The sequence below is a fragment of the Canis aureus genome, chromosome 35, assembly GCF_053574225.1.
Source record: "Canis aureus isolate CA01 chromosome 35, VMU_Caureus_v.1.0, whole genome shotgun sequence".
NCBI classification, from domain to species: Eukaryota; Metazoa; Chordata; class Mammalia; order Carnivora; family Canidae; genus Canis; species Canis aureus.
The window spans coordinates 4,313,238-4,339,418 of NC_135645.1; the positions used below are offsets into that span (position 1 = coordinate 4,313,238).

The 26,181-nt window shown below is 44.6% G+C and overlaps 1 protein-coding gene across 1 annotated transcript in view; it reads left to right on the forward strand.

Annotated features, from left to right (window-relative positions):
• Positions 1-20,131: 20,131 nt before the first annotated feature.
• ROPN1 (rhophilin associated tail protein 1) overlaps positions 20,132-26,181 on the forward strand; it is a 35,068-nt gene continuing 29,018 nt past the window's right edge. The window contains exon 1 of the mRNA XM_077883710.1: positions 20,132-20,353. The gene's annotated coding sequence lies outside the window, so the exon portion shown is untranslated. The remainder of the gene's footprint in view (positions 20,354-26,181) is intronic.

The following is a 26,181-nucleotide window of genomic DNA, read 5'->3' on the forward strand; positions in this document are numbered from 1 at the left end:
CCTCTCTCTCTCTTTCTGTGTGTCTCTCATGAATAAGTAGGTAAATAATCTTAAAAAAAGGAGAAGAGAGAAGACATTTGAACCATTGGGATGAAAGCCAGACTCATTTTGAAACACTCATGATTGAAAGACATATATTCCCAAAATGTTTTCAGTGGGGTATTAATAGATGTCTTCTCAAAAGGTCTATGGTCAGAGAGATTTGGATAACACCATCTCTCAGAGATCACAATGCACCTTGTCTTGTTAAAGGCCTTGAGAAGTCCTACCCTAAAATAGTCTTTGCTTAGCCGAACAATTCCTAAACGTGTGACCATAGGGGAACTTGAGTTTTGGGTTTCAATCTCTCAAGCATCTCCCAGAACCCCAGGGAACACAGTTTAGGAGACGGCATTCTCCATAAAGATGGCTCCCCCTGCCCCCATCAATACAGCATCTCGGTCAACTCTTTCCATGGTGGTCACTTTTCATTTGAACTTCACATCACATCACAACGAGGAGATTCAAGAAGTGATTCCCAAAAGCTGAAGGTAGGAGGAAGCCACATTCCCCCCAGAGGTGGTACATGAGAATCTGTCTTGTTATTGGCAATAACCATCTACTCTTACGTTTTTAGAGTTCTCAACACCTGTGAATATGTATGCACAGCCCCAAGCCTGCACAGAGGACAGTATACACAGCATGCCCACAGATCTCTGGGTGCAGGCCCTACTGTCTTAGATGAGAAGAGAGAGGAAGAGGAAGGGTGTCTCTCTTTAGCAGCTCTCTGGCAAAGTGTGTGTAGGGATGCTAACATCCTGGAGAATTGTCTTAGTCTGGGGTCCTCTAGAAGCTGACCTTGAAACAAGGATTTGAGAGCAAGTAGTTTATTTGGGATTTATTCCAAGGAAATACCAGCAAGAGAGTGAGGAAATGAGTCAGGGAGGGGAAGACAGCCAATAAAAAGTGAATTATGAAGCCAACCACACAGTGGACAACTGTAGCTCAATCTTGCTGGGGAACAATGTAAAACATGCACCTCAGAATTATCCCACCCAGAGGATGAGATTGCTGGGATGTTTATACATCATCTCCCATCACTTATGGGTTGAAAGATGCTCTGGGGGATGGGGGACAGTCAATCTTCCAGAGTGTCTGAACTGCCACGTACCTCAAGCCTGGTGACCTTCCAGATTTCCAGATGAAGTCCTCAAGCACCAAGATGCAGAACCTGGCAGTAACAGGAAGATATCTGGAGCACACTGAAATGGTAAGGCCTGAGGGAGATGGGTCTGCTTCTATGTCTCTTACCCTTGCTCCATATTTCCAGACAAAAAGCCAAGTTGGAAGGAAACTAAGTGTACCTTTACCCCCCAAGCAACTGTTCCAGGTATTCTTGAAGTACAACGCCATGCTAAATGTGAACTTGACTCCATAGTCCCAGGCCAAGAAGATGACTAAGTCAAGGACCCAAGTGACCACTCCCTCCTCTTTCCCCTGTTGCAGTGTCTCTCAGACTTTTTTTCTGGATCCACATCACTAGTATTTCTCATTACAAGCAGTGATTCTCAAAAGCCAAAGGTAGGAAGAAGCCACGTTCCCCCCAAGGTGGTACATGGGACTCTGTCTTGTTATTGGCAATAACCCTCTACTCCTATGTTTTTTAGAGTTCTCAAGGGAGGTCTCTTATGCATTCAAGAGCTTTTCTCTTGTTTTTCATCTCTGTCCCCACTTATTTTTTTCTGTGACCACACTGACATCTATGCCAAGGCTGGTGGCGCTAGGAACTCCTAAAACTATAAACCCCAAGGAACTCCTAGAACTATAAACCCCAAGGAACTCCTAGAACTATAAACCCCAAGGAACTCCTAGAACTATAAACCCCAAGGAACTATATTTCCCAGAGTCCTCCCTGGTTAAAGTCTTACTGAGTCTATGCAAAGTAGGGACACTTTACCTGAGTAGAACACTTTCCTCCACTGCTACCAAGGTAATACCTCCATTTATGTTCCTCTGCTCACAACATTGGTTGGGAAGATCATATTCTTCAGATCCTGTTTGAATTGTTAGGACTTGGCTCATCATAAATACTCAGGAGAGATGCCATGTCCCCTCCTGATTTCCTCTTTTTCCCCAGGAACTTGAACAAAACACCTCCCCTCTTCCATTAGCCAGATTAGCCCCTGACATACCTGCCCACTTTTCTTTGAAGAGATATGAATCTCCTTTGGGTTCCAGACCATCTTCTACATTGTGGTACATAAGTAGGGGAGAACCACTGAGCAGGATTTAAAAAGAATTTTTTTTCTATATGTTGATGCACTTGTAAGCCCAAATGGCTGGTGATGTATTCACAGGACTCCAACTAGGTCCTAAAGTTTATTCCCATTACAGATAAAAATACTGACCCTTCTAGGAAAAACCCATGGATTCAAGAATCTCAGAGATCAAAGGAAGAAGCTGTTATGCACAAGTGGTATAAGATCTAAAACTATACAATTTCTAGAACAAAATAGAAGAAAAAAATCTTTGCAACTTTGGTGTAGGCAAAGATTTCTTAATATATAGAAAACATGGACAGTTAAAAAAGAAAGGAGATGGTAAATTAGACCTAATTAAAATTTTTAAATGTTGCTCTTTGAAAGGCACTGTTTAAAAAATGAAAAGTTATTCCACAGAATGAGAGAAATTATTTGCAATACACAAATCTGGCAAAGGACTTATAACCAGAACAAAATAAGTCTTGCAACTCAGTGATAAAAATACAAACAAAACAATTTTAATATGGGCAAAAAAAATTGAAGCAACAGCTCACCAAGGAATATATGAATGGCCAATAAGCACATAAGAAAAGCTCAACATCATTAGTTCATATTGTAAATTACTCGTTATGCTAATTAAAACCACAACAAAATATTACACACCTGCTCACATGGTAAAAAATTAAAAAGACTGACCGTACCAACTGTTGGCAAGAATATGGGTCAGCTGGAACTCTCCTATAATGCTGTTAAGAACACAAAATTGTACAACCACTTTGAAAAAGATAATGTCGGTTTTTTAAAATGTAAAGCATTTATCTGTCATTTGATCCAGTCATTGAACTCCTATTTATCCAAAAATTAAAGCAAACATGAAAGTTTGTGCATGAATATTCACAGCAGCTTTAATCATAATAGCCCCGAACAGAAAATAACTTAAATGTTTCTCAACAAGTGAATAAAGAAAATGTCACATATTCATACAGAGGAATACTATTCAGCAATAAAAAGGAATAAATTTTTGATATGCCAATAAGATGAATGAACCTCAAAATAAGTATATTGAGTGAAGAAACATCCAAACACAGAAAAGTACATACTGTAAAATCCTATTTACACACAGGGCATCTGGGTGGCTCAGGTGGTTAAGCATTGGGTCTTGGTTTCAGCTCACATCATGATCTCAGGGTCGCCAGATCAAGCTCTGCAATGGGATCTGCGCTCAGTGTGGAGTTTGCTTGACATTCTCTTTCCTTCTCCCTCTGCCCCTCCCCACTCTCTCCCTCTCTCAAATAAATAAAGTCTTTTTAAAAATCCTATTTACACAGAAGTCTGGGAAATGTAAACTTCCCTAGAGTAACAAAAAGCCTATCAGTGGATCCATGGGGCTAGGGGGAGAGAGAAAGGTATGCGGCCTACTAGGAATGTTTTGGGGATGATGGAAATGTTCTGTGAATTGACTGTGCTGGTTGGTGATTTCCCAGGGGTGCGCATCTGTCAAAACTCATCAGTTTTATACATTTTGTCAAACTATAAATGTACAAGGTGCCAAAGACAGAGTTACAGAAGAGAGGGAGTTGGAAGCTGAGAGCCCTCAAGCCCTCAGAGAAGTTCAGAAAGATCTTGCTCCTTGGGTGGAGGGCGAGCAGGGGCTGCAGGCAGAGTGGACTGAGTGCCAGCTAGCTGCCGGCAGAAGAAGGGGGAGCTCCTAGCCCCCAAGGACCACTCACTGGTGGTGGTGAACCCCTGCGAGCCCTGCACACATCCTCCCTGCCTGAAAGGCTTTCCCCCTTCCCAACCACAACTGTCACTTCTTATAATACTCTCTTCTTCCAAGAATTATTTTCTAGTTTATCCCTGCCCATTATGCGCTCACACATGATTTCCACTAAGTCATCTCTACTTCCCTTCACAGCTGGTGGTTGCCCACAGCTATATTTGCTTTGGGGGTTAGATATTACCAAGTGTCGGCGAGAAAGTGGGGAAATGAACCCCTCGCTCGCTGCTGGTACAGAAGGACATACAGTATGGTATAGGCCAAAGGACGGTCAAGTACCTTACAATCTGGCCAGCTGACCCCTGGGTATACACCTGATGAAGTTCTTCCTAGGAACACAAGGAGATGTATTTAAGGAAGTTCACTGCGACACCGTTGGGCGTAACCCAGATGTCCATCTCTAAGGAAGGTACAAGTAAAATGTGGTATGTGTATACACCAGGATAATGAACTAGAATTCCATGCAGCAATCTGGATTGCTCTCAAGAACAGGGTTGAGAGGAAAAAGTAAAAGCAGAATGAGATTTATAGCATGACTCCATTTATATATTACACACCCACATAAAACAGCCTTGTGCATTTTTGTAAGGGTAAGGGTGCTCATCTAGCTAAATAAACATCTGTCAGATGGGTTGGAAAGACCATATTAAATAAATTTGAGTGGATGCCTATGGGAGGAGGGCAGTGGGATTGGGAATGGTGGATAAAGGGGAAAAAACAATAAAATAAACATATTTTTCTTGAAAAAAAAAAAAAGAGAGTCCCTCCATGGATAGATGATGATGTTCTGTGAAGGGAGGATGGGATTAATGCAAGCTTGTGCACCTGAATTCCAAAGGATATAAAGAAGAAAAAAGTCAGATATAGACAGATGATCATTACATCCACACACATCCACACACACATACCCGCACACACATACACACACGTTTCCATGTTTATTTTCATATTCAAAATGAACAAACTAACTGTTTTCTGGTGTAGTCTGTTACTTTCCTATTGATGCTGCAGCAAAATACCACAAATTTAGTGGCTTGAAATGGTATAAATTCAGTTGGTAGGAAGTCCAACACGGGGGTCACTGGGCGAAAAGCAAAGTGTCGGAAGGGCTTTCTGGAGGCTCTAAGGGAGAATCTGCTTCCTTGCCTTCTCCTGCTTCTAGAGATGACCCATGTTCCTCTTGATTCAGGGCTCCCTTCCTCTGGCTTCAAAGTCAGCCAAGGCAAGTCTAATTCTTCTCCCATTCCTTCCCTGGCTCTGACCTCGTCTTCCGCCTCCCTCTTCCCCTTTGCAGAAATGCTGTAATTACATCAGGTTTACCTGGATAATCCAGGATAATCTTCCTATCTGAAAATCAGCTGATTAATTCCCCTTTGCTGTATAAGGTAATAGATTCATAGGTTACAGGGATTAGGACACGGACATTTTGAGATCCATTACTCTGCCTACCACACCTCTACACATGGCAAAGAGCAAAACCACAAAACCACACTTTCTCTCTGATTGTGAACCAATTATTCAGCCACATAACAAGAAAACCTCGTTGAGTCCTACTATGTGCCAGATTTCTGTGGTGAGAGCTAAGGCTACAGTAGGGTCAAAGATTAGAGGTTGGGTAATTTTTTCCTTCTCTTTCAAACAAAATTCCCACCCTGGCTGATTTTAGCTAAGGAATAAATGAGACGTAATCTGATTAAACTGTCCTCGTTATATTAAATGACTGGCCTATAGTAACCCTCTAGAAGAGATATTTATATCCTTTTTATAGGAGCACTCTAACCCAGTGCTTCTTAAACTGTAACAGGCATGCAAATCACATGGGAATCTTGTCACATGCAATTTTGATCCAGTAGGTCTGACATGGGGCCTGAGACTCGGCTTTTCTGACAAGCTTCCCATCAATGCTGACACTCCCTGTCCAGGAAAGCAGGTGGAGGAGCAAGGCCTTAACTCAAAGAAAGCTCTAATCCTAAGCAGTATTCAGTCGGACCCTGCCACCGATTCATCCTGATGGAGGCTTGCCTCCTAAGAGGTAATGGTAGTCAATAAGCCACTCACAACACCCCCACTTAGTCACTAGGACCAAACACCTTAACAGAGGGGACACTCTGCCTACTGGTAATAGTTTCCCATAAGGATGGTTTCTTTTTTTTTTTTATAAGGATGGTTTCTGATCAAGACTCACATTCATCCCAATATGGGGGAAGGGGGTACATATTACAATCCTTAATATAATAATGAGTCTCCAGGAGTCCTAGGCCAACATCTAAGGCTTATGTTTCCCACCCCCAGACAGTGACTGAGTAACCCAGTACCCAGATTCTTACCTCTTGTTAGAGAGAGAGGCAGAGACACAGGCAGAGGGAGAAGGTTTGAATTATTTGAGGATTCTCCTACCAGACAAGGTAAAAAAAGAAAAAAAAAAAAAAAGGCTGATAGGATTCAATCTTTCCTCTCTAATGGGGATTCAGTTTTATGAACTAGCTCCTTTGGGGAGTGAAGAGGTGACATGGGCAGGGGGGCAGAGTAAAAGCAACGGAATCTCTATGGGTAACTGAGATACTCTTTACAGCGCTGTTGAAACCTTAGTAAAGCACATGGACCAATGGGAGGACACATTACAGCATGAAGTGAGTTAATAATGTAATATGTAAGCTAAAAGGAGGCAAGTTCCTACACACACCATGAGTTTGGACAAAACTACTTCATAGTGCACTTCTGACCCTTAATGTACTTGGGTGTATTCTGACCTATGACTCCCCCCAAATTCTTGTTTTGGTTTCAGAAAGAGATCACTTGGGGAAATAAAGCAGAACCATACCTACAGTTCCCTACCTTCTATTTACAAGATAACTAAGCATATCTCATTTTCTTGGCAGGTGCTTTTATAGTGTTTCCCTCTATGCCTCTTTCATGTTATCTATAGGCCTCCTTCCGACCATATCTTGGCTGGATAGTTGCTAAAAACTCTCCTGTAGGGCCTAACACTGATGCAAGCAGCACAGGTCCAAACTTGGCACCTGTGCAATAGAGAGCTGATAAAAGGCATGACTCTGCAATACTAAAAGGGAGCACACTCTGGCTAGAACAGGACTTAAGGCAATCCACTCATCTAGCATCTAAGCTGGGTGCTCTCTGAGAGGGCTGTGGCCTGTTGTAGAACCGATTAGAGGTTACTATTCTCTCTCACCCTAAGCATTTATTCCAAGTATGAAGGTGTCGAATTTTATACCTGGCATCAGCCTTTAGGACCCAGTCTACACTATATTACTGTATGGAAAAAGAAAAGGAAGTCTAGATAAGGGAAGGAAATCATTCAAGATCAACAGGCAGTTCACAGCAGAGTCTATATCCAAAACCAGCTCACAGAGGTCAGGTAAACTGAGGTCTTATGTCTAGTTGATGGCAACTTTGGGACTTGAGCCACCTCCAATTCCAAGACTTTTTTCCACTACGGCCTCCCTCAGCCATCGCTAGAACACCCTTTCCCCACCCTGATCATGGATTCACTGATGCCTTTGAAGATACCCAGCTCGAGTGCTGGGGAAGAAGGTGAATGGAGCTACCTGGGAATGCTACTGAACAGGCCTGGTCTTCTCGGCCACAGTCATATTTGTCTTGCCACCTAGTTCCATTTTTACGGCTTACGCTTTTCAGTTCTTCTTATCCCTCTCCCTTGTATGATTACTATCTTGCTATTTCAGGTCTCTGTCCAGCTGGGTAAAACCTTCACTCTTTGTCCTGGCACTGAGTTTTGCTCTTTGATGTCATCTCAACCGCCTGCGGGGCCGGCTTACCTTCCTACCATTGGCAGCTCACTCAGTTCTTCCCACATCTTCGCTTTTCACCACCATCATACTTCCCACTTCCTCCCTCCCTTCTACTTCTCTTGGAGCGATGGCTCCTGAGTTTCTTGCCCCCACCAAAATTGGATGGCTTTTCTCCCTCTGCTTGAGGTGAGGGGACGAGCCGTGAAAGCCCCAAATGCCATCTTTCATCTTATTTCCTATTTCCAGCACATATCCTATTTATAACTCTGCCTCCCTCTTAGCAGATTGACACAGCACTCTGCTTGGTTCCCAGAATAAATGCAATTCAAGAATAAGAGACAAGTCCAGGCTCCCAGGATTCTTCTGCAGTCAGGCATTGGTTAGGAGTTTTTCTGCCAGCATTTGAGAAATGTCTCTGATGGCAGCTGTGCTTCTCTGAGCCCATCTTCCGCTGTCCTGGAAATTCCTTCCATATAGGATTTTCTTCCTGGCAGATTTCCCTTCCTGATTATGTCTAGACCAAGCTTATATTAAAGGTGGGTGTTATTCTCCTAACATACATTAACTATACCATAAAAGATACTTAAGAAATATTCCCTGGGTGAATGAATGTTGGCAAATTAATAACAGGTCATAACTGAGTTTGTGGAAAGCCAACGTAGAATTATATCTGATCCACAAAGTCACCAACACATGTAAAAATTCCATTTAAAAATATTTTACTCAAAAAAAACAAAACAAAAAAAAAATATTTTACTCATTTATTCATGAGAGATCGAGAGAGAGGCAGAGACACAGGCAGAGGGAGAAGCAGGCTCCATGTGGGGAGCCCGATGCGGGACTCGATCCCGGGACCCCGGGATTATGCCCTGAGCTGAAGGCAGACGCTCAACTGCTGAGCCATCCAGTCATCATAAAAGTTCACATTTTTAAAACAAAAACCAGTTTCTTATAACGCCCAATGTCTCTGATGTCCCCATCACCAAATCATTATAAAACCTGAAGGAACAAACAACATGTACAGGGTGTCTTCCACTATTAGGAATTGTGCTTTGGGGTGCCTGGTCGGTTAGGCGTCTGCCTTTAGCTCAGGTCATGATCCCGGGGTCGTGGGATCAAGCCCCGCATGGGGCTCTCTGCTTAGTGGGGGATCCTCTTTCTCCCTCTGTCTGCCGCTCTGCCTACTTGTGCTCTCTCTGTGTGTCAAATGAACAAATAAAAATCTTTTCTTAAAAAAAAAGGAATTGTGCTTTGCTTAATTTATTTCATTTCTTCTACGACCTCTAAAATAGGATTTTCATCCCCATTTGTACATAACAAAACTGTGACTCAGGTGGGTGGGCAGCTCGCCCTAAAAAGAGTAAGTAGATTCAACCTAAGTCTATCTGCCTTCAAAGCTCACTTTAAAAACAAAACCTAAAGATGATTCAGGGCCCCTGAACACAGCATGTGAGGTAGCACAGGCTGATGATCGCTGGTTCAGTCTGTGTCTCCCTGCTTATTTCTTTCCTGCATAGTAGGTGCTCAAACAAATATTTTTAATTAAATTATTGGATATGCCATTTCAACTTAGTTTCTTTTTTTTTTTTTTAAAGATTTTATTTACTTACTCATGAGAGACACACAGAGAGAGGCAGAGACACAGGCCGAGGGAGAAGCAGGCTCCACGCAGGGAGCCCATCATCCTGGGCCTCGATCCCAGGACCCCGGGATCACATCCTGAGCTAAAGGTGGTGCTCAGCCCTGAGCCACCCAGGTGTCCCTCAACCTAGCTTCTTAACATGTCATCCTCGTATTCTGGACTTGATGGAGACACTTTAGAGACAAATCCACCCTCAAGCTTTAGAAGGTTATCAGATGAGGATACACGGGCCAGTGTTCCCTGTCTTCATCAAGGAAAACATATGGGATGAAATCTCAGCAGGCAGGGTTTAGGTTAGAAATAAGGGAAACATCATAAGACATTGGACCAGGCCACTGAGGAAGACAAAATATTTTGTCTGCAGATCCTCATCACTCTGCGATGAGCCAGATTCCCGCCTGCTGGGAAGGCTCTGCTTCTGAGGGTCTGCAGAGGCACTGGGAGCTGCTCTCCTGCATTTGCAGTAAGAGAAGCTGCTGCAGAAACTGTCCTCATTCAGTGGCATCCTCTTCACAGTAACGTGGAGCTGTTAGTTCCCTTGATTGCTCCCTGATGCGTAGCTTTAATTGTATCCTTGCTTTTATGTACAGAATAGAATCGTGTTCCCAAGAGGATAGCTAGGAAAACCCATTGCCAGCCTTGGAATACAAATAGGAGCCTGCCAAAAATGCTGCTTCATGGGTGGGCACGGGGGAAAGGACACGGAGGAGGACAGCTACCTCCAAAGGCCTGGGGTTTATGCATGGAGGCGTCACCATCGCTAGTGAACTCTTCTAGGGGTAGAAACAGCAGCAATGCTATTCAAAGGAAGCTGCCTGGAAATCACATAGGAAATTTCCCATGCACAGGAAATTGCCTGTGAGGGAGGGTTTATGCGGTGGGAAAAGCTGCCATCCCCCTAGAAAGCTGGTCCTCGCCCACACAGGAGTTTTTGTACCACTGGTACCACTGTTGACACAATTACCTATTGGCTTCCTCAATTGTTTACCTTTTATATCATCCTGTATGTAAGATTTGTAATCCACCTCCTTTGGTTAACATTATCCTTTATAAGCCTTGGGGGGTGGGAGGTGCAGTGAAATCTAACCATTTTACACTTGAGGGTGACATCAAGCAGAACTGACCACAGTGACCAGCACTGCTGGGCTGGCTCCTGGGAATGAGTAGTCCTGTCCCCCTGGGACTTAGTTCACCCATTGATACAACATTTTGGGGCAGTGGGCAGTGGTTGCTTCTAGGAGGTAAGATTAAAAGAGTCTGTTTTTTCTTAATAATCTCCTCTCAACTTCTTTTATTTTCCAAATTTCATAATAAACCAGTATGACTTTTATAGGCAGAAAAAAATTATTTTAAGTGCTTCCTCTTTCTACTGCCAAAAAAGCAGCAAGCCATTAGAGTCAGCTACAGTGAAAAAAGCCACCCAGGCTCATCTTATCATGCCTTAGGCTCCCCATCTGTGAAATGGAACAGTCACCCTGGACCCTCCCATAGTAGAGACTGTGAACATCACCTGTGACCTATACAGAAGGCAACATCACTCTCGGACAAGATGAAGACATCAGCAGCCCATATCTGGTAGTAGAGCTTCATGATCCACCGATCCCCACTCCTCCCCAGACGCCAAACCTGTCAAAAGAAGATCATCCATTCACCTCATTTGTGATCAAAATCTCCCAACTTAGGCACTGCCAAGAACAGATTGGAATACAGGTATCTTTAGATCTTGAATAAAGGGAGTCAAGCTACCTTCCTTTCCCACTGCCCATTCCTTAGGGCTAACATTCATTAGGCATAAGAGACACGGTGCCAAGGGACCACACTACTTTTAGAGGTCCACAAAAATGTTCTAATAGATCATGTGTTTGTCATTCTCTCAACACAGTTGTAAAACACAAGCTTTCATATTTTTTTGCCCATGAAAATCACAGTGGAAAAAAAAAAAAAAAGAAAAAAGAAAATCACAGTGGAGCCCTGCTCAGCCCATATGAGCCTCATATTTTCCAAGCCCTTCCATGAAATCAAGGTGGATTGTGGACCAGAATGCCTATCACTCCTGTCTATTCATGCTCTTCATCTTTCTGGTACAGAAGGAACAGAACTTGGGTGTGGATTTTTGGCACAACAGTAAGTAACCATTAGGTCAGACTGAGACTCCACAGTGGAATCAGCCAGACAAAGACATATTTAGCAGACAGCAGAAGAAACGGCTTTTTTAATTGCCCACACAAACAACTATTACAATGCAGGAAGGGTCAGAAGCAATAACTCTAAGAAATGACTTGGCATTACCCCCTTAAGAATGATCACCCCTCGGGATCTCTGGGTGGCTCAGCGGTTTAGCACCTGCCTTTGGTCCAGGGCGCGATCCTGGAGTCCCGGGATTGAGTCCCACGTCGGGCTCCCGGCATGGAGCCTGCTTCTCCCTCTGCCTGTGTCTCTGCCTCTCCCTCTCTCTCTCTCTCTCTCATAAATAAATAAATAAATCTTTAAAAATAAATAAATAAATAAATAAATAAATAAATAAATAAATAAATAAAAATGATTACCCTTCATTCCTGAGGATAAGGTGTCTGTGAAATGTGAATATCCTCCTTCATAACTCTGGTTCTTCTTTTCAAATTAGAGTTATAAATAAATAAGTACAATTTGCAAGCCGTTTGATTACATCCTTGTACTTTCCCAAGATTCCCTAAGGAGGCACTTACAACAATTTTTGCCTCATTAAATATTTAAATAAAAACTCGAGGTGACTGGTGGGACAAAAATGACATTTATGAAGCACATGTTGGGGCACAGCGCAGGACCAAGGCTTAGACTCAGGCAGCAGGTGAAACATTTGGTCCCTTCAGACCAGCAGTAGGATAGCGCATTCAAGAGTTCTGAAGAGAGTCTTGGTTTCAAGGGAGGAAGCCAGTACAGAAACCCCCGATTTGACTCCGAGTCCCTTATACAGCTACATATACACAGAATGCCACCAGGAAGCAGGAAGAGAGCGCCCAAGGCAGCTGAGCACCCAATCTCAAGTCTCAAAGCCCATGCCTCCATTGGTTCTAAAACATTGTGTAGAAGTCGAGTTCAAATCACCCCTAATACCTATAGTATGAAAGGAAGTAATTTAAGTTCAGAGCACTGTTTATGAAATCAGGTGGTTTTCCAATACATTTGATCAAGATTTTCCTTGGCAAATGTTCATTGAGCCCGGCTCTATGCCAAGAGGGTGTGCATGATACATTCAATAGCTTCCACCCGCAGGAGCTTGCGATGTGTTTGGGCAAGACGGGAAATTCTAGATGTAAGTGGATCACAGCGGTATGGGGCATATACCCTGAATGACAGGGGAACAGTCCCGACTCTACATTCTGCACGAGCACCAAAGGAAAGGCGAATCCTCAAGTGACTGCTGAGGCACTGAGGATCCAGGAGGAAGCAGATGGCACGCTCAAAGGATTTAACTAGAGAAAGTTTAACTAAGGAAATACTGAGTGAGGTGTAGGCAGACTTAAGCCTACTAATCATGGTGGTGAACGCCCGGACTAGCCACCCAGGAAAGTCATTGCCACCCTTGGCCTGAAGATGCAAGGACAGTGTCACAGGAGCCCAACAAGAGTTGGTGCAGTGACAGACGGGATGCGCCCTCCTGCAGAGGGACAGGAAGCTCAGGGTGAGGTTGGGAAATAGAGCCCCAACCTGTGGTCACCTGCTGATACCTCCCACAGGCCAAACCTATCCAGAAATTAGAGGGCATGGGAGCCAGGAAGCACAGTCTGGGGCACAGGGACACCTGGCTGGCTCAGCGGTTGAGTGTCTGCCTTGACCTCAGGTCGTGATCCCAGGGTCCTGGGATGGAGTCCCACGTCGGGCTCCCTGTATGGATCCCCCTTCTCCCTCTGCCTGTGTCTCTGACTCTCTCTGTGTCTCTCATGAAAAAATAAATAAAATATTTAAAAAAGAAAAAGAAAATAAAAGAGCAGAGAGTGGACCCAGAAGGACAGATGGACTAACCCAGCACAGAGGCTGGACACCGTACTATGAGCTTTAAGAGAAAGGGGAGAAAAAAAAAAAAAAAAAAAAAAAAAAAAAAATAAGAGAAAGGGGAGATTTTCTTCCTTCCTTCCTTCCTTCCTTCCTTCCTTCCTTCCTTCCTTCCTTCCTTCCTTCTTCTTCTTCTTCTTTTTCTTTCTTTCTTTCTTTCTTTCTTTCTTTCTTTCTTTCTTTCTTCTTTCTTTCTTTCTTTCTTTCTTTCTTTCTTTCTTTCTCTCTCTCTCTCTTTCTTTCTTTTAAGGATTTTATTTTATTTATTCATGAGAGATACAGAGAGAAGCAGAGACACAGGCAGAGGGAGAAGCAGGCTCCCTCCGGGGAGCCCAATGCGGGACTTGATTCCAAAACCCCAGGATCACGCCCTGAGCCGAAGGCAGACGCTCAACTGCTGAGCCATCAGGCTCAACTCAGTTGAGTTGTCCTAAGAAAGGGGAAATTTCTTGTCATAGAAACAAAGAGGGATGGCATCTGAGACAGAGGGAGACAGGCATATATATATAGAAAATGGGAAATTTTTTTTCTGTCAGGAGTCAATGTATACAAAATGCATTTTCTTAAGAAGAGTCAGACAAAAAAAGAGAGAAAAAAAGAAGAAGAAGGAGGAGAAGGAGGAGAAGGAGGAGAAGGAGAAGGAGGAGAAGAAAAAGAGAGTCAGGCTATAACATTCAGGAAACTTGGAGGAATAGACACAGAGCAGGATTTCTCAGTCTCAGCCCTATTGACATTTTAGGCTGGATGATTCTTTGTTCAGGGACTGGCCTTCGCACTGTAGGATGTTTAGCAGCATCCTTGGCCTCTACCCACTAGATGCTGGCACCCACTCCCAGGTGTAGTAACCGAAGGTATCTTCAGACATTAACAAATGTCTTCTGGGGAGGGTGCAAAATTGCCCCAATTGAAAATCATGGGAAGAGGAAAGGAAAAAGACCCCAAGAGGCGGAAAACTGTTGAAACACAGTGCAGACAGGAGACGCTAAGGGCTTAGACCCAGTGTGGCACAGTGACACTGACAAGGAAAGGACCAATGCCATAGATCCTGTATGGGGTGGGAGCGGGGCAGGCTGCATGAGGAGGGGCAAAGAGGGTGGCGGAGGGTGACTTCAGTTTGTAGATTGGATAACAGGGAGGATGTCTCTACTGGCAGAGCTAGGAATGTGTGCAGCTGGCCTTGAGGAAGGATGATGTCTTCTGTGAACTTGTTTAAAGGCAGCCTGGGGCGTTTAGACAAGGGACTGAGTTGAGGAGGGAGGCTGGGACTAGAAGTGCGAATTTGAGTCATCTACAGAGAGACATGCTTCTATCCGCCTATGGATAGAAGTTCTCTGGGAGGAAGGTGGAGAAGCCAACCACTGAAGTTTTCTCTCTTTTTTTGGCGGGGGACAGGGTGATGTGCATATTTAGAATAATATGAGATGGAAATAGCAGGCACCAGAGGCAGGAAAACTAGGCAGTTTTCTGTAGGGGAAGGCAGTGCAGCCCAGTCCCTGTCCTTCTCACCAGCCCATCCACCCCAGGGCTGTGTCTACCACAAGCCATCATCTTTCCCTAATGTGGGAGCGGTCCCGAGGAGAATCAAAGGTGCCACAGAAGCCACAAGCATCAAGACAAGAGAAGAACCTTCTCCCCACTCCCACATACTTAACAGTCCTCTATTTTTTTTTTTAAATCACTTAAATCCCTAAAGAAGTAGACTTTGAGGGGCACCTGGGGTGTGGCTCAGCAGTTGAGCATCTGCCTTTGGCTCAGGTCATGATCCTAGAGCAGGGAGCCTGCTTCTCCTACTGTCTCTGTCTCTGTCTCTGTCTCTGTCTCTCTCTCTCTCTCTCTCTGTGTCTTTCATGAATAAATAAATATTAAAAAAAAAAACAAGTAGACTTTGATGAGGTGGACATTTTCATTTAGGTGGAATAAACAGCTTGTCCTCTAGAGTCCTGAAGGAAAGGTTACACACAGACGTAGCAGGAAGATCTGAGGATCCAAATCCACAAAGGGTAGCCAGGCTTATCTGTTTCTGTCCTTCTCTCTGAAGAAAGGTGGCGGACCTTCTTGGGCTTCCCCCCTCCCCACAAAGATGCATTTCGCAGTGGGCAGGATTCTAAGATGCCCCTTGACGTTCCAGCCCCCTGGTGTGCATGCCTTGTATAATCTCATCCCTTTGAGTGTGGGTGGGACCTGTGCACGTGATGGGCTCTCACTCTCATGACTAACGTTTTGTGGCAAAAGGGAATTTTCAGATGTAATTCATGGCCCTAATTAGTTGACTTTGGGTTTCTCAAAAAGGATATTGTCCTGGGTGAGCCCGCCCTGATCAGCCGAGCCTTTAAAACAGATTGAAAGAGACCAAAGAGCCATGCTGTGAACTGTCATGAAAGGACCACATTGCTGGGACCAGAGGGAGGCTTCTAAGAGCTGAAAGTGGTTCCTGGCCAACAGCCAGCCAGAAAACAGGGACTTTGGTCCTATAACGACAAGGAACTGAATTTTGCCTATCATCAGTGAGCATGAAAAAGGACCTCAAGCCTCACACAAGCTCACAGCCACAGCCAACACTTGTATTTTAGCCTGGTGAGACCCTTAGCAGAGGGTCCGCCCTGGGGACACTGAGGTCATAAATTTTAGCTACTATGTTTGTGATCACTTGTTTTGTACCAAAAGAAAACTAACACGAGGTATGAAGAGAGACTATGTCCTTAGGGTGGATCGGCTCCACGAGGAGACTGACAACCACACTACACAGCAGAGCCCCACGTGTATGCAGGGCCTGGGCAGGCTGGCTGTGGTATGGCCCTTGCTGCTCCTTAGAGCAGCCCATAGGATAGGGCCATAACTTATTTCCTCCTGTGAAATGACAAACTTCAGATCTAGAAAAGTGGACTACAATATAAGCCACGCTCCTGTGTGGTAGATAGAGCTGACTCTGAGCTGAGATGGCCACGGTACCAAGCCTGGTCAGGATTCTTAACCCTGGTGCCACATCTGATCCTTCCTTGGTCAAATATAACTTTAGCCCCCTCAGCTAGCAAAGCTGGACAGACACCCATGTATCACTTCTCAGGAGGGCCTCCTAAAATCAAGAAGGAGTGGGAAGAAAGGTAGAAGGAGAAGGAAAAATGGATTTTATTCAGCAAACAAATATTTATGGTGCTCATTACATGTGCAGCCCTATTCTAGGCTCCAGAAACACACAGTGAATAAAACAAAAACCCATGCACTCCAGTGAGTGAATATAGACCAATTAACAAAACGGAATCTAAAGAATAGAGTATGGAGTGACAATAAAGCAGAGGAGGAGTTGGAAGGGAAAGGGTTTGGAAAGGAATATCAGGAGCGTAGTTTGGGACATGGGAAATTTGAGAAGCCTATTGGACACTCAGTGGAGCTTATCAAGTAGACAGTGGGATATTCTAGTCGATGTTTGGGGAAGAATTGAGGCTAGAGATATAAATTTAGTATCTAAAACATAAGACCAGATGAGATAAAAAGGGAGTACATGTGGCTAATGAAGTCCAAGGGTAAATCCTAGGACCCCCTGACATGAAGATATCACAGGGAGAAGAAAGAACCAGAGGCTGACTTCAGGCTTCTGTGACAAAATACCACAGACTGGGGGGAGCTTAAACAACAAACAGGTAATTTCTCACAGTTCCAGAGGCCAGAAGTTCAAGATCAAAGTGGTGGCACAGTGGTTCCAGGAAGGGCCCTTATCGAGGTTTGCAGATAGCCACCTTCTTGCTGTATACTCATGTATCAGAGAGCAAGCTCTGGTCCCTCTCTCTTCTTAAAAGGACACTAAGCCCATCACAGGGTCTCCACCCTCATGACCTCATCTAAACCTAGTTACCTCCCAAAAGTCCTACCGCCAATACCATCACATTGGGATTTAGGGCTTCAAAATATGGATTTGGGAGAGGGGGCACTAAAATAGAGCCCACTGCAACTAGCAAAAGAGATGGCAAGGAAGAGGCAGTGAGGAAGGAGAAAAACCAAGGAAGGAGTTTCAAGGATGAGAAACTGATCATCAGGGTCAAATGTCACTGAGGGTTGAGTTGAGGATAAGAGAAAAACTTCATTGATTTAACATCATGTCATTTGGGGATCTTAAGAATAGTTTCAGTGGAGTGATGAGGATGAAAGCCTGATTCAGGTTAGATCCAAGAGAGACCAGAAGGAGAAATTAGAGGCAGCAAGTACAGACAACTCCGTTAATGAGCAGTAAAGGGGAGCAGAGCAGTGGGGCAAAGCTGCAGGGGACTATGATGGGAGAAACTAGAGCATAGCTGTATGTTGATGGGAATAAATGAAATAATGAAAAGGTGTACATTCAATTCCCAATGACACAAGAAAATAGAAATAATGTGACCCATTTGATGAGTTTACTTAGATTTTATGTAATAGCTGAAACATATGAGAACATATAAATTCTGAAGCACAATGAACACCCACAAAACCACCAACCACACCACGAGCTGGACCACCACCAATCATGTCTATTTATGTGCTCCTCACTCTCCCACCCTCTGCCTCTCAGAAGAAAGCAACGTCCCTGAATTCCGTGGTTATCATCTCCTTGTAAAGTCATATTCTCATCACTATAATCTGTTGTATTTATCAATTGATAGATCAAGAAAGACCTCACCTCTGCCCATCAACCCACCTTGTGCAGACAGACATCAGGCCACGTTGGTTGGTATCACAAAACTCCTCCCTTCCATTTAACCTGTCACACACTAAAAATCCATTTTTCATTTTCCATCTCCAGCTGGCCACTGCTTTACCAGAAACACCCCTTCTCCAACATGAAGATCGTTATTATTCATTCCTCTCTGCGTAATGTCCTCCACATGAAAGCAGGAACAGATATGCACACCTTCGTCCCTCATGTGCACGCGGACCCCATTGGCCATAGCACCCTTTTTCTCCTCTTCAAACCTCCAGCCTAGTCCTGAGGCATGTCCTGCAGGGCAGCTGCCAATGCCTGGTGGCCCCTCCACTGGGAGCTCAGGAAGGCAGGTGACGGTCAGTGGGTAGGCTTCTTTTATCCCCAGATCACCCATGATCTAGCGACCATGCCCAGATCACCCAGGATTCTCCAGGAATACAGGGACTTGCAAAACTCTGACAAATGCCAACACACAGGGCCTGTTACAAATGGATGACAGAAGGTTCTGAAAAGCCTTCTGCATACATAAACCAAACACCCAGCCCGAGCTTACTCACTGATGCTCGAAATTGCTTTAAGGAGAGACAACGGCTTTCATCCCACAACTAGAGAAACCTTTGAAGGCCCTGGATGAACTAACTCAAAGAAACTAGTGCACACCAGCGTGTAAAAGGACTGAAAAGACTTGATCATGCAAAGGGCACTTTTTAAAATAAGTGTTTTATGTTTTAAAATAAGTGTTAAATGACAAGAGGTGGAGCAGAGAAAGATGGGGCTTTTCTTGCCTTCTTGGGAGCTTAAAAAGAAAAAGAAAAATCTTGAAATCAGAAGACCTAGAATCAAATTTTATCCTTATTGTCAGCTGCTTAACCACAGGCAAGTTACTCAAAGTTTGGAACCTATTTCTTATTTCTAACTTTTTTTAACTTTTTTTTCTTTTTTAAGTAGGCTCTACAACCCAGGGAAGAGCCCAACATGGGGCTTGAAAGCAGCAGCCTGAGATCAAGACCTCAGATGAGACCAAGAGTAAAACACCCAATGGACTGAACCACGCAGGCGCCCCAAACCTATTCCTCATTTGTAAAATGAAGGTAAATACCTACCTATCTCCGGAGTTACTGTGAGACTTTAATGTCATGCTACTTGGTGACTATCTCCCTTCTTTCCCTGTCCCTTCAGGCACCCTGAGCTCTGTGCAAAGCCACACGAACTCTGTCCCCCCTGTTTCAGGATCATAGAGATTGAGAGTGAGGAATCTGGAACCTCGCACCGTGGTTCAAATCCCAACCCAGCACCTGCTGAGATCTTGGGCAAGTTACTTGAGGGCTCACCTGTAAAAACGGAGAGGGTAAGAGTCCTCGCCTCATGCAGGGAGGGGGAGAGTGTAAGCATTAACACGTGGCATGCACTTAGGAATCGCTTTGGCACACGCACACGCACAAAGCGCTGCAAGAAGTGCTCGCTCCTATGACCCGCAAGGGCTTCCGCCCACCTGCCCACGTGCCACAAGCCAGGATCATTTTAAGCTCCTCCACTCCGGCTCTCTAATATACAAGGCCCCCTGCACGTGGCCACACGGGCCCCAGGTGTCCTGACGCCCCCAGCCCTAACCCTACGCGGCCAGGCCAGCTGACCCCCACCCCCACCCCCCAAGCAAGACTGCGAGCAGTTCCCAACAATCCCAACCCTGCGGCCCAAATCTTCCGCAATCCAGACTCTGCTGGAAGGGCTGGAGGGGCGGGGCCTGCGGGGCGGGGGCGGGGCCGGCAGGACGGTGGGCGGGGCCTGTGGGCAGGTGGGCGGGGCCGAGGGGGCGCTGGGCGGGGCCTACAGGCCGTGAGCGGGGCAGGTGGGCGGGGCCGGCAGGACGGTGGGCGGGGCGCGGGGCGGTGGGCGGGGCCTACAAGCCGTGAGTGGGCAGGTGGGCGGGGCCGGCAGACTGTGGGCGGGGCCGTCTCTGTGACGTCGCGCCCAGGTCCCTCCCACGCGGTTGCCAGGCAGCGGGCGTCCAGGTTGCCAGGGAAGGCCAAGCGCTAACAAAGCCTGGTCCCGCCCCACCTCCCCTGTCCCTAGAGGCAGCGGGTACCGTCTTTCCCCGCCCAGGTTCTGCGGCTTCCTCTCGCCAAGGGTGCGTGGGACTGCATCGGCCCCCACACCTCCCGTCTGAGGCTGCACGCGAGGTGTCGCCTCGTATCAGACAGCAAGTTTGGGAGCCAGCCTCAGGTAGCATCCCTAGAGGGCAGGTGGCTGGAGGGTTGGTGTCCCGAGCGCCTCCAGGGCTGAGGGGGGCTGAGGGAAGAGTGCAGCCCCTGGGCCCACCTGGGTTTTGAATATCTCCTGTTTGCAGAGCCAGAGGAGAGGGTTGCGATCCTCAAGAGATCATGATCACGGGTGAGGATTGCTCTCTGCCCAGGCTATATATGTATTTTGTACTCAGAGCTACTATTTGAGGATTTCTTACACAGAGGACAGTGATTTGAAAACAGAACAGAATCTGGGATCAGAGTCCTCTCCTGATTAGCCAAACCACTTTTTTTTTTCCCATATCTTTTGGGGATGGGAATTGTCATGGGTTCATGGGTATGAGCAGCACTTTAAAAACTGCTATCAATCATTCATTTTCCTAATATCCATTGATCACTGACTGGGTTCCAGGTGAGGCATTGGGGATTCTATAGTGAGCAGACACTGACTGCCCCTACCCTCAAGTTTAGTCTATTGGGGGTAGCAGATGTCAATAGAATTACACAAATAATGTAAAATTAGAGCTGAGCTAAGTGCTGTCAAGGAGAAGGTAGGTACGTTGGTGCTCTGAGAAGGTATAATGCAATGGACAGAGAGGTCAAGGAAGGCTGAGCTGAGATCTAAGAACATGCAAAACAGTGGGGGAGTCATTCCAAACAAGGGTAAACCATGTGTCTAAAACCAACCACCTCCTATGCCCAGCCCAAACAAGCATATACAATTGTCTGGTCCTTGGCTCCAAGAGCTGTTCATACAACCTGCCTCTGAGATTCTGGTGTCTGGAGCCTTCCATTCACGTAACTGCAGCCTTTCGTTAATATAACTGAAGCTCTGTTTAACCTACACCAATAAAACCAAAAAAGCAATTCCAGGAACAAATCTATATTATGTATTTGATAAGACCTGTATTCCGCAGCACCCGATACATATGTGTTGACCTGCCATTCCACCTTGGGAGGCATGTAGGCTTCACAAAAAAAGGAAATGTGTTGTATTTTAAAGAGTTGTGGGGGCCTGGAATAAATAAATGAGGAAGGCCTGTCATACCGAGAGCTTTAAGAGTAGAAAAGAACTTTATAAAACATTAGACTCATAGACTAATAAGATACAGTGGACCTTGCCTCACTTATTTTATCTGATTTGAACAAATGGTCTATATTGCTCAAAGGCAAAAAAAGTTGGGCTTTGGTGCCTCTTCAACCTAAGGACTCTCTCAAATCTCAGTGGCTCACAAGTACGTGGAACTCCTGAGAGTAAAAGGGAACCTGGGAGGAGAATTTGACCTGCCTCTCCTTCAGGGTTCCCCATTTGTACCACAGTGCCACCATCTACCCCGTCATCCAAGCTTGAACAGTGGGGAGTCACCCTATACTCCTTTGTCCTCCTCCCACAGTGGGTACCGAGTACTATATATAGCTCCTGCCCCTCTTATCCCTCCCCATTGCAATCCCCAAAAGGCAACTATGCTCTCAAGTTGTCGCCAAAAGTGCCACCATATTCTTTTAGCCAGGCTCCCTACCTGAAGCTTCACTCCACTCCCCTCAGCCCATTGACACAGCTGTTGATCAGTCAGTGTGTGTTTCAAAGTCCAAGAAAGAAGAAAGAAAAAAGAAAAAGAAAAAGAAAAAAGAAGGAAAAAAAAGAAAAGAAAGAAGAAAGAAAGAAAAAAAAAGTCCAAGAAAGAGAAAGAAATTGTAATTGTATACAAGTTTAACAAAGAAAGTGCAACATGAAGAATTTTTAACTACGATGGGATTGGAATAATGGAAGATTGGCTAGTAAGATGTAAAAAGGGATCAGCAGTACACAAGAATCACTAATACGAGAAGCAACCACTACCTTCAAGATAGATCACCCAAGAAGGAGCTAAGCTTGTCGAAGAGGGTGTGGCCACAGTTCACCCAATGGTAGAGAAATTGCTGAGGTGCCATGCAGGCAAAAATCTACAGTCTAGAATGTGGAAGAAGCCATTTATAAAAAAAATATGACCGCGGGTGATTATTGTTCTCTGTCCAAACTCAGTGGCAGCTACTCTGCTGCAGATCTTCCCGAGAGAGGTGCCAGGAGAAGCTGGTAGCCGTTGGGCACTGCTGGCTGCCAGGCACTGCAGCAGTCAGGCACGCAAGAGGTTACACACGCAGGGACCAGAGGCTGGAGAAGCTGCGCACTATGGGATTGCAGCACCGGGAAACTGCATGCTCTTCATGCCCAACAAGCAGAGCACATGGATTCCACAGAAGAAACCCTTTCCTCCTCCGGTATCTCTACCAACAGAGTGTGATGGGCCAGCTGACAAAGGAGAAATAGTTAAAGGATCTAATTCCATTCTTGCCAAGGAAGCAATGCAGGGTGAATTTGGAGCTGAGAAGCAATAAATTGATAACTGGCATATCAAGCTGACACCAAAATCTGATTGTGTGACTCTAGTGCCTAAATCCTCTAGTGGCTCCCTGTTGCCTTCAAGATAAGGTTCTAAAGCTTTAGCACAGAATTCCAGGTCTTTTATATTCTGGACTTGGGCTACAGTTCCATGCCGAGGCCCAACTACTCCACCACTGCCCACCAGAACCCTCCATCATTACTCACACTTCCCTGAATTCACCACATTTTCTGATATCTTCACACCTTTGCCTAAGTAGTCCTGACCCTACAAAATTGCTCTCATCAGTAAGTAGGTGCTTATTGAGTACCTCCTCTATACTGGCGCTGTTCTGGGGACTGAGCATACAGCAATGAACCAAACGGGCTTCCCCAAGTCTGTTCAAATATCACTCTTCAGGAAGTATTTTCTGATGACTTTCTCCTAACTGCAAATGTTAGATGTCTTATCTAGGAGATTCTGTTTTCCTAGATCTAGTGCAGACTTTTAAATACCTATCATACCCTATTTTTTAAAGATTTTTTAAAAAATTTATTCATTCATGAGAGACAGAGAGAGAGAGAGAGAGGCAGAGACACAGGCAGAGGGAGAAGCAGGCTCCATGCAGGGAGCCCGATGCGGAACTCAATCCCGGGACTCCAGGATGATGCTCTGGGTCAAAGACAGGCACCAAACCACTGAGCCATCCAGGGATCCCCTATCATACCCTATTTTAATCACTTTCCTACCAGTCTCTGTACTAGCCTCCGAGCTTCTGAGGGTGGAACAGATGACTCATTTCTTTCTCTCTGTTTTAAAGATTTTATTTATTCATGAGAGACACACAGAGAGAAGCAGAGACACAGGCAGAGGGAGAAGTAGGCTCCCTGATGTGGAACTCGATCCCAGGGCCCTGGGATCACAACCTGAGCCAAAGACAGATGCTCAACCACTGAGCCACCTAGGCCCCCAACTCATTTATTTCTATATCCCAGTATTCAGCACTGGTCCTGATACGTAAGGTTTTATTGAATTATTTGCTCTAGACCACATAAATAGCCAAAGATAAGCTTAGGACCAGACTCTTGGTCTCCTGTTTAATAACCAACAGTGCTTCTTCACTGGAGCTTGCCCTGCTCTGTGAGTGTTCTATATCACCTCGCTGTGAAGGACAGTGTTTTTGTGTTGAAAAAGACAAGTGCAATGTTGAACATCATCAGGAATGGTAAAGGAAACAGGAAAAAAAAAAACATAGCTCTATCTTATATTGAAAACTATGGTGCATTCCCTCAGAGTTCTCACATATGTTGAGTTTCTGAATCATAAGAGTGCTATAATGAAATCAGAAGTAAGGAGGACAAGCTAGAGGAGGAAAATGATGTGGAGTTATTCTGATCCTTCACTCTGAAAAAAATGAAGGCTAATAAATTAATGAATGAGTGTTAAGGTGGCCCCAGATTGTATACCAGATCCCAAAATTAGGACGACTTCAGGGAGCACAGTTAATATGATCATCTTTAAACGGCATCTCTGGGCTTGTGTAACATGATATGAACATAGGGGATTTAAAATATGAGCATGACCTTGCAACCCAGCATTTGCACTACTGGGTATTTACCCCAAAGATATAGATGTAATGAAACGATAGGACACCTGCACCCCAATGTTCATAGCAACAATGTCCACAATGGCCTGTGGAAGGAGCCACGATGTCCTTTGACAGATGAATGGATAGAGAAGATGTGGTCTATATATACAGTGGAATATTACTCAACCATCAAGAAAGGATGAATACCTACCATTTACATAAACATGGATGGAACTGGAGGATATTATGTTTAGTAAAATAAGTCAATCAGAGAAAGACAGTTATCATATGGTTTCACTCATATGCAGAATATAAGAAATAGTGAAAAGGACCACAGGGGAATGAGGGGAAACTGAGTGAGGAAAAATTAGAGGGTAAGACAAACCATGAGAGACTCCTAACTGGAAAACAAACAAAGGTTGCAGAAGGGGAGGTGTGTGGGGGAATGGGGTAATTGGGTGATGGGCATTAAGGAGGGAATGTGATGAGATAATCACTGGGTGTTATACTATATGTTGGCAAATTGAATTTAAATAATATTTTAAAAAATAAAAAATAAAATATGAGCATGGCTAAGTTAAGATAAATCAAAAGGGATACCTGTTAACTTATTAAATGATAAATGTGGAACTCATAACTTCTAAGAGGTGGTATTAGCATGATATATAAGCAATTTTGATAAATTTGCTGATAACCAAGCCAAAAACTCCTGCTCAAAAAAAGGACAAGGTCAGGTAGGACAGCTCTTAGCAATATTGCTGTTGGCATCCAGTGCCAGGTTGGCTTGACCATGGATAGCCCAGGATAGAAAATGATCTAGATTTCTGTGAAATAAAGTTGGAGAGGCAAAGCTTATGACTAAGATGAATTGTGAAGAACTTGGAAGTCAGACAGGACATCATTTTGATGAGGAAAGAAATGAAGCTACTAAAGGTTTTTGAGAGTAATGTGATAATGTGAGTGGTTAAGACAGGTTACTTGGGAAAATGAAACCTCAATTTCCTGGCATTGGGAAAATGATTATAATATTAAAACCTACCCACCTATAGGGTGTTGTGAAGATTAAATGACATAATGAATGAGCCCTGACTACTCTTAGGCTTTTCTTATACTGGACATTATTCCATTCTTTGCAATTATATGGAATATAGTTAGACAGTTACCATATTTCTGAGACAAGAAATTAGGACATACTCTGACAAATAAGTTTTGTTCCACTTCAATGTGCTAAAAATGTACTTTTCATGATGCAAATGGGAATATCCAGGATATTTCAGTGATTTAGGGGAACAGCAGGACATAATATTTGAGATGAGAGCTGTCCTAGAAAAAACCCATAATGTGTTAGTGCATTATTTAGAAGGAGGCAGTATGGTATAGTGTAGAAAGAGCAATGGTGTAGACACAGATTCTTGCACCTGCTCCAATATAAACTGTTACCCTGTGCCAATCACTTCAGTTCTTTTGTTTGTAAACTGAAGATCAATCCTGAACTACATTGTAAGTCTAATTAAACTCCTTCCTTTTTTATTTTTTTTTAATTTTTATTTATTTATGATAGTCACACAGAGAGAAAGAGAGAGAGGCAGAGACACAGGCAGAGGGAGAAGCAGGCTCCATGCACCGGGAGCCCGACGTGGGATTCGATCCCGGGTCTCCAGGATCGTGCCCTGGGCCAAAGGCAGGCACTAAACCACTGCGCCACCCAGGGATCCCTCCTTCCTTTTTTAAAAGGTGTTCCTTTTTGTTTTCCTAGCTGATGGTTTTCTTAAAAAGCTCTCAGGGACTGAAGTGGGAAATGAAACAGAAAGGGTCAAAAGTGGCCGTGATACATCAGACAAGGCAATTGAGAGAGTAAAA